This window comes from Haliaeetus albicilla, chromosome 3, assembly GCF_947461875.1.
Source record: "Haliaeetus albicilla chromosome 3, bHalAlb1.1, whole genome shotgun sequence".
NCBI lineage: Eukaryota > Metazoa > Chordata > Aves > Accipitriformes > Accipitridae > Haliaeetus > Haliaeetus albicilla.
Window position 1 is genome coordinate 43,422,233 of NC_091485.1, and position 6,406 is coordinate 43,428,638.

The window sequence follows — 6,406 nt, forward strand, 5'->3', positions numbered from 1 at the left end:
GAAAGTCTACTTGTAAATAAAGAGCCCTCTATGAGGTCAAAATCTAAATTTGATTACAGAGAGGAGTAAAGTTGCTGATCTGCAGGAAATATATTTTAAAAAATTTCTTCTATAAAAATTAAAATGCATGCCTGATTTCTAATCAAAATAACAAATATTTCTATTAAAGGGTAAGAAACTTGAAGACAGAAATGAAATATAATGATTTACACAGTGAAAGAGAACTTCCATTTTCTGTCACAAGATGGAAAGAAGCAAATCATTCTCTTTGAGTACCAGCATATCTAAAGAGCCTCTAAACAGGATGGGCAAAATCTTATCAAGTTGGAGGAGCAAGCGTGTTACGCCTAAAAGTTGTTCTTATGACAATGATCTCTATTCCTTAATGTTGTGGTGGAGCTACGATTGCTACTGACATTATCTGGTAAGTTCATCTGAGTCAAGTGTCAGTCAAAGATACCACATCAACACTAGATTTCCTGGTGGAGCTGAGAGGGTTGTCACCTCTTCACTAACAGTGTCTGATGTGACAGCTGCTCCAGGTCACATCATGGCGGTATAGCCTTGCACCAGCAGAGAGCTCTTAATTACCCAATGATTTTGGGCCTGACATCACTTTTTCCTTTTGCAAGGGCGAATGTCACTGATGTCTAAGATGATGAGATGTGCTTCACTGGGTGAACAGCAGCAAGTGTTTAAGATTTTCCTTTAGCCAGTTTGATCAAGGGGTAGTTTCATCTAAAGCTTAGACACTGTGCTCTGAGATTAGAGTAGAAAGCCTTAAAATCCACACTTTTAAAATTTCTTTGACTTGGATCTGAATAGCGCTGGCTGGTCTCTTTGAGTCTTATTGCAGCAAGAGTTGAACAGTTGAGAACCTCGTGTGTCTGATTAGGCTCAGTGGCTTTGTGGGGTTTGGCCTCCCACGTAACCTTGTCTGCTGGTTTGTTCGTAGGTTGACCAGAGACAGCAGTTGCTGTTTCAATTTTAGAATCCTGAAGGTCTTCAAAGAAATGTAGTGACAAAGATTGCACAGGGAGATGTGTCTCCGGGAGTGAAATTACCTTAAGAAGTTAAAGGAGATAGTGACTGGTTAGAGAAAAATATTTTAATAGAGAATAGAATAATGTGTACTACAGTGTTTCAAGGGAATTTAGTGAAAGGAGGAAGGAAAGAAGACCCGCAAAATTCTGATAACACCATCAATTCCACAAAGAGATTATGAGAACCTCTACAGTGGAGGTATAAGATTAGACAGCTTTGGTCAATATAGTTTGGTTCGTGGTCCAGTATATCACCTGTACATTGCAAACACCAGATTAAGCTGGAACAGCTGATTCATTTACAATTTTTCTTGAGCTGTTCATGAAACATATCCCAGCAGCTTAGCATGCCCTAAGGTGCCCACAGACAGCTTGTTGGCTCTTCACAGGGCTGCTGTGCAGGGAGGCCTGGGCACATTCTGCATCACTGCTCCAAGACCCTTCCTCTAAGTGTTATTTAAACATATTCCTTATCAATGGGCAGTAATGCCATGGGAGTGAAACGGGACCCTTTATGTAGCCCGCGGCAGTGCTTACTGTCACCATTCTTTGTTTATCATCACATCTTGTTGCACGTGGCACAGCTGAACCTGCCAGTTGCATCACCTCCGCTACACGTGCACATGTCCCAACCACTTTTCCTGGAGCAGCTCTGCAAGTTCCCTTATTCTGGGAACACTGCAAGACAGCGAGCACCCAGCCGATGCTACAATGCCAGCAGTCAGAGTCGCCTTGCAAAGTGATCATGGCAGCAGCTGATCCGTTATGCTAAGTCATGTTTATTTCATATTTCTCACAGGCCAACTGAGATGAGAGAAAAGCTCGTTCAAGTTTTTAGTTGTGTACAGAGGCAATGTTTCAATTTGATACAACTTTGGAGAAAAAAAAAAGCACTGGAGCTGGTGATGTTCTCATCTGTCACCTTCACATCAACCACTCAATCTGCAAAGTGCTTGTGTCACCTATTAGAATGGCCCCTATTTCTGTCTTTTTGAAATAAAACAACTAAATAGATTGGGTTACAACTGCTATCTAGCTAAAAGTATGCCAAGTTCATAGAAACACAGTTTTGAGATCATATAAAACTTTCTTTTTTAGTCTATGCATTTTGCTGCTTAAATGAAATGGTGCAGCTTATGTTACATTTTGATCAGCAAGCAGTTTTTGCCCCCCCGTTTTTTTTACCCCCCTCACAATTGAATGAATTTTCATGAATGTGACTGCCCAACAAAGCATCCCGTTTTTCAGATGCCTGCCTTTTGTAATTTAAATAATGCAAGCATATGAACATAGAGATTTTGCATTGAGAGGCAAAAGCAATCTCACCAAAAGAGTTTATTCAATATATTTCCAACATCATCTATTCCAAGATATAATTAAGATTACCATGGCCTAAGACTAATTTGCTGTGGTTTCCAAAAAGTGGAGCAGATAGCAATTGTAATAGAGGACAAGAATTTTCCATATAAAATTTTTCATTGTCATATTAGATTTTTTAATGAGCATTAGTCTTGATCAGAAATGTAATAAAATGGAACAATACTCTAAAATATGCAGACAGATGCATTATAAAATAACAAAGTTTATATATTTAATTTATGTACTGTGAAGTACACTTTTCTTTTGCAACATGAACATTAATATCCATTTTTTATCTCAACAGCAAAATCACAATTTAACTGTAGCATGATCTGTCCTCTATTTTAATGTGGGGGTTTTTTTGCAGGTTGATTAAAATTGCATCATGTGATTAAATATATAGAGGCAGATATTCCACCCCTGTGACATTGTGCCTCTTCAGAGATTGACAGCCTGAGGTGCTGCTCATTAACCAACAAATAATTTGAAAATGAAAATAGGGATGGAGTCCTTCTGGAGGGCAGGAGAGGAATCCACATCTCCCTGATCGTGAGGAAGGCACTGTTGGAGCTTTCAGCTTTTGACTTACAGAAGGAAACACCTGCTTAGGGAGAAATTTGCACTTTGAAGATAGGGGTAATAGTGGGAAAAAAATCCCTTTTAAAAAAAAAAGTGTTGTTAGTCTCAAGGGTACCCAGTTAGAGACGATAGATTCAAGAAGGCTTGATGAGCACAGAAGGGCAGTCAGCCAAGGAACTAACACAGCACTATTGCCTTTTGCACAGCACTGTTGCCTTTTACAATGCCTCAGCTTCTGGAGGTATATGAGTATGTGAAAAGGAATCTTTCTTTTATTATGGTCAGAGCAGGCTTCAAGGTATCATGGTTAACAGACAACCTCCTCAAACAATGAAATTTGCACGGAGAAAAATCAGAAGGAATATTATTTTGATTTGGAAATAATTCAGCTTATTGATTTTTTATAGAAGTCAATCTTTCTGGTATTTTGAGGGCTCTTTTCAGATTTTAATGCTTGGAATTGACCATGTTATGTCAGATGTCATCTTCATGTTCTGCCTGGTGGGGGACAGTGGGGGTGGTGAATGAAGACATTAAAAGGCCAAAAAGAAAGCCAAAGCAGTGAGAACTCTCAGACCCAAAGAATACGCCTCCATCAGCGCACTAAATAGACTCATGGGACCTACTTCAACTAAAGCATGTGAATAGAACTATTTGCTCAAATTACTGTCTTCAACCCTAATAATATCATTTGCTGGTGATAAAGGTTCTTTAGTGTAATAACTATGAATTGCATTGCTCTGTCCTCTCTCTCACCTGAATCTTATCTTTGCCAGAGTAAGAGTCCTTATTTATTTACAGCTTAATTTATATTGAATCCTGTGCCTGAGAATCCTTGAACCCATCAAGCTTACAGCACTTGTGTTGTCACACTGCTAGCCCCGTTTCATGTGAGCTCAGGCTGAGTTTCCTGGGGCAAAAAAAAGCACCTACTAGAATAACTAGAAAGGGCAAGAGAAAACTGCAGCAGATTTAGAAAGATACAGAGCATCCTGTCATTTCTGTTACACACTGCTGTTGAACTCACTACCTACTGTTTGTGACCTCTGAACATGTTAGCGACTGCATGATAGTTCCTCATGTCACAGGGAGACATACGGTGACACAAAGGTCTGTATGCTGCCACTCATTTTCTCTGTGCAATCTACATCTGGATTGTTATGGGGAGTGTTTGGAAGGATGTAAGCAGCACAGTTGTTTCATCCCATTCTTTTGTTTAAAAAGCACAAATGCATGAGTCATCCTTTGCCTCTTTGCACTTTATTTCATTCATAAATACTGATGCTGAAGTATTAATAAAAATGTAACATTTGGACCAGATCTTAGCTGATGCATTTCACTTTCTCTACCACTCACCTTACTAAAATCAGTTTTAAGCAGTGTTCATTTTCTAATACCACTCAATTTTATTGCAAGGTAGTTTAAGATTTTAATCTAAGTTTATGACATGTGACTGTGGGACGGTAATGCAGAATACCAGTATTTCTGTAAACGAGGTATCGTTGCAGTCAGAGTATGTGCTGCAATGCTTTAAAGCTGCTCTTCTCTGAAGTTCTGTAATTTGGGTGCAATGTGTATTACAGGTTAATCCCCAGCACACGCAAACCAATTCACCAATTTAAACCTCATTATTTCCTGTCACTTTGCTTTAAACTACAGCCAGCACAGGAGACAAAGCTGTGCCCATTGTCCACTGTCATTTGCTTTATATATGGAGACACCGAGAGTTATTTGTTGACCTTTGAAGTAGAGTGTCAAGCTCCTTTAATATTCTTTCATTTCAGATGATGAGGAATACAACTGAGAGTGCTCAGTCAGTCCCACGTGACTCATGTCCTCTGTGGTAGTGAGGCTAAGTGGTGCAGATGACCCCTAATGTAAGAAGGGAGCAGCAGAGTGCCTACTCCAGCGTGTCTGTAGGGCTACATCACCCTGTAACTGGAAGGGAGTTACTTTCTGCTTCTTTTCCTGTGGAATAGACAGCTCAGGCTCCACTAAAGCTGCTGCTCCATGGGAACGATTCTTATTCATGAATTAGGCATTTTGCTCTTTTGTATGAAAAATATTACAGCACAATATTATTACAGGATTATTGGAAGAAAAATTTTGCTAAAGAGCATAGCAAGCCTACCTTGGAGTTTGATCAAACTCTGTTGTGTAAGTAAGCAAACTTGAGGAAAGATAGCAGGGGTCTTATCATCTCTGTTCATACAGAAATTAGGAGTATCTGGGTATCCCTCACTAATGTAACCTAGTGTATAGGAGTAAGCAGGCGCCCTCAGGTCATGAGGTAGAGCTCTTCAGCCTGCTAAGACGTTTGAGATACAATCTGAAAAAGCGCTTAGCACTCTGACCCAATCCAACAGAGCACTTAAGCAATGCTTAACTTCAGTCATGGCTGACTTCATTGGAGCTGCTTATCGGTTTAAAGGCAAGTGCACTCTGGCATGCTGTGCTGTGTAGGGACAAGTGACATGCCACTGCATGCCACTCCATGGAACGGAAAATACTGCAGTGCTGCAGCCCAACATACAAATTATTGCTGCTTCAGCCACTGTATTTTAAAAAACACAACCACTTTCAGCAGAATGGATGCTCTCTCCTATCCACAGGAAACAATGTAAGAACACAAGACCAACCTAAGTGTCCTCTATAAATTGCAAAGGCTCCCCCACCTCCTCATCATTTTGAATACAAAATTAATCATAGATGGAAAATTCTTATTATTATCCCTGGACATTGGTGAGAGTATCGAAGGGACCGAGTAGCTCTTTCCACCTGCATGTGAAGTGTTGGTGGAACTGACTGCTCCGCCATCAGCTGGGTAGAAACTTTTGTCCTATCACAAAGCTATGTTTGCAAGTAGAGTTACACTCACATCCTTGCAGCAAGGTCGGTGACTGAATGGGCTATGAGGGATGGTGCTATGTTCTAATACCTTTAGACACAGTCGCTCTCAAAATGAATCTAGTGATGGGAACTTTGCGCTATAGCTAATACATGAATCTAAACTTTGGCACCAAGCTTCAAAGATATTTTGGCACCTAACTACTACTGAAATCAATGGAAGTTGGGTACCTAAATAGTAATTAAGTGCCCATGTATCTCTGAGGATCTGTGCCTTTGATCTCAAAAATTGTCAGTCCAGCTCATTGCAAGCTCCACATTTCCTTTAAAAAATATATGAGGTATGAATTAAGGATAAGATTAATTAATAGTGGCATTAACTCTAGCAAAGCAATGAGACAGATTGCACTGACAGAGAAACTAGAAAGGATAATGGATTTAATGGCATGTGTTCTAATGGAAAAAAAATAACCTACTGTGTGAGACTGTCATATCTGAAAAAAATGTGGCTACCATTTACAGTTCATATAGGGACAAAAAGGTTTATACACTAGCAGTATATAAATCACTGAAAAGAG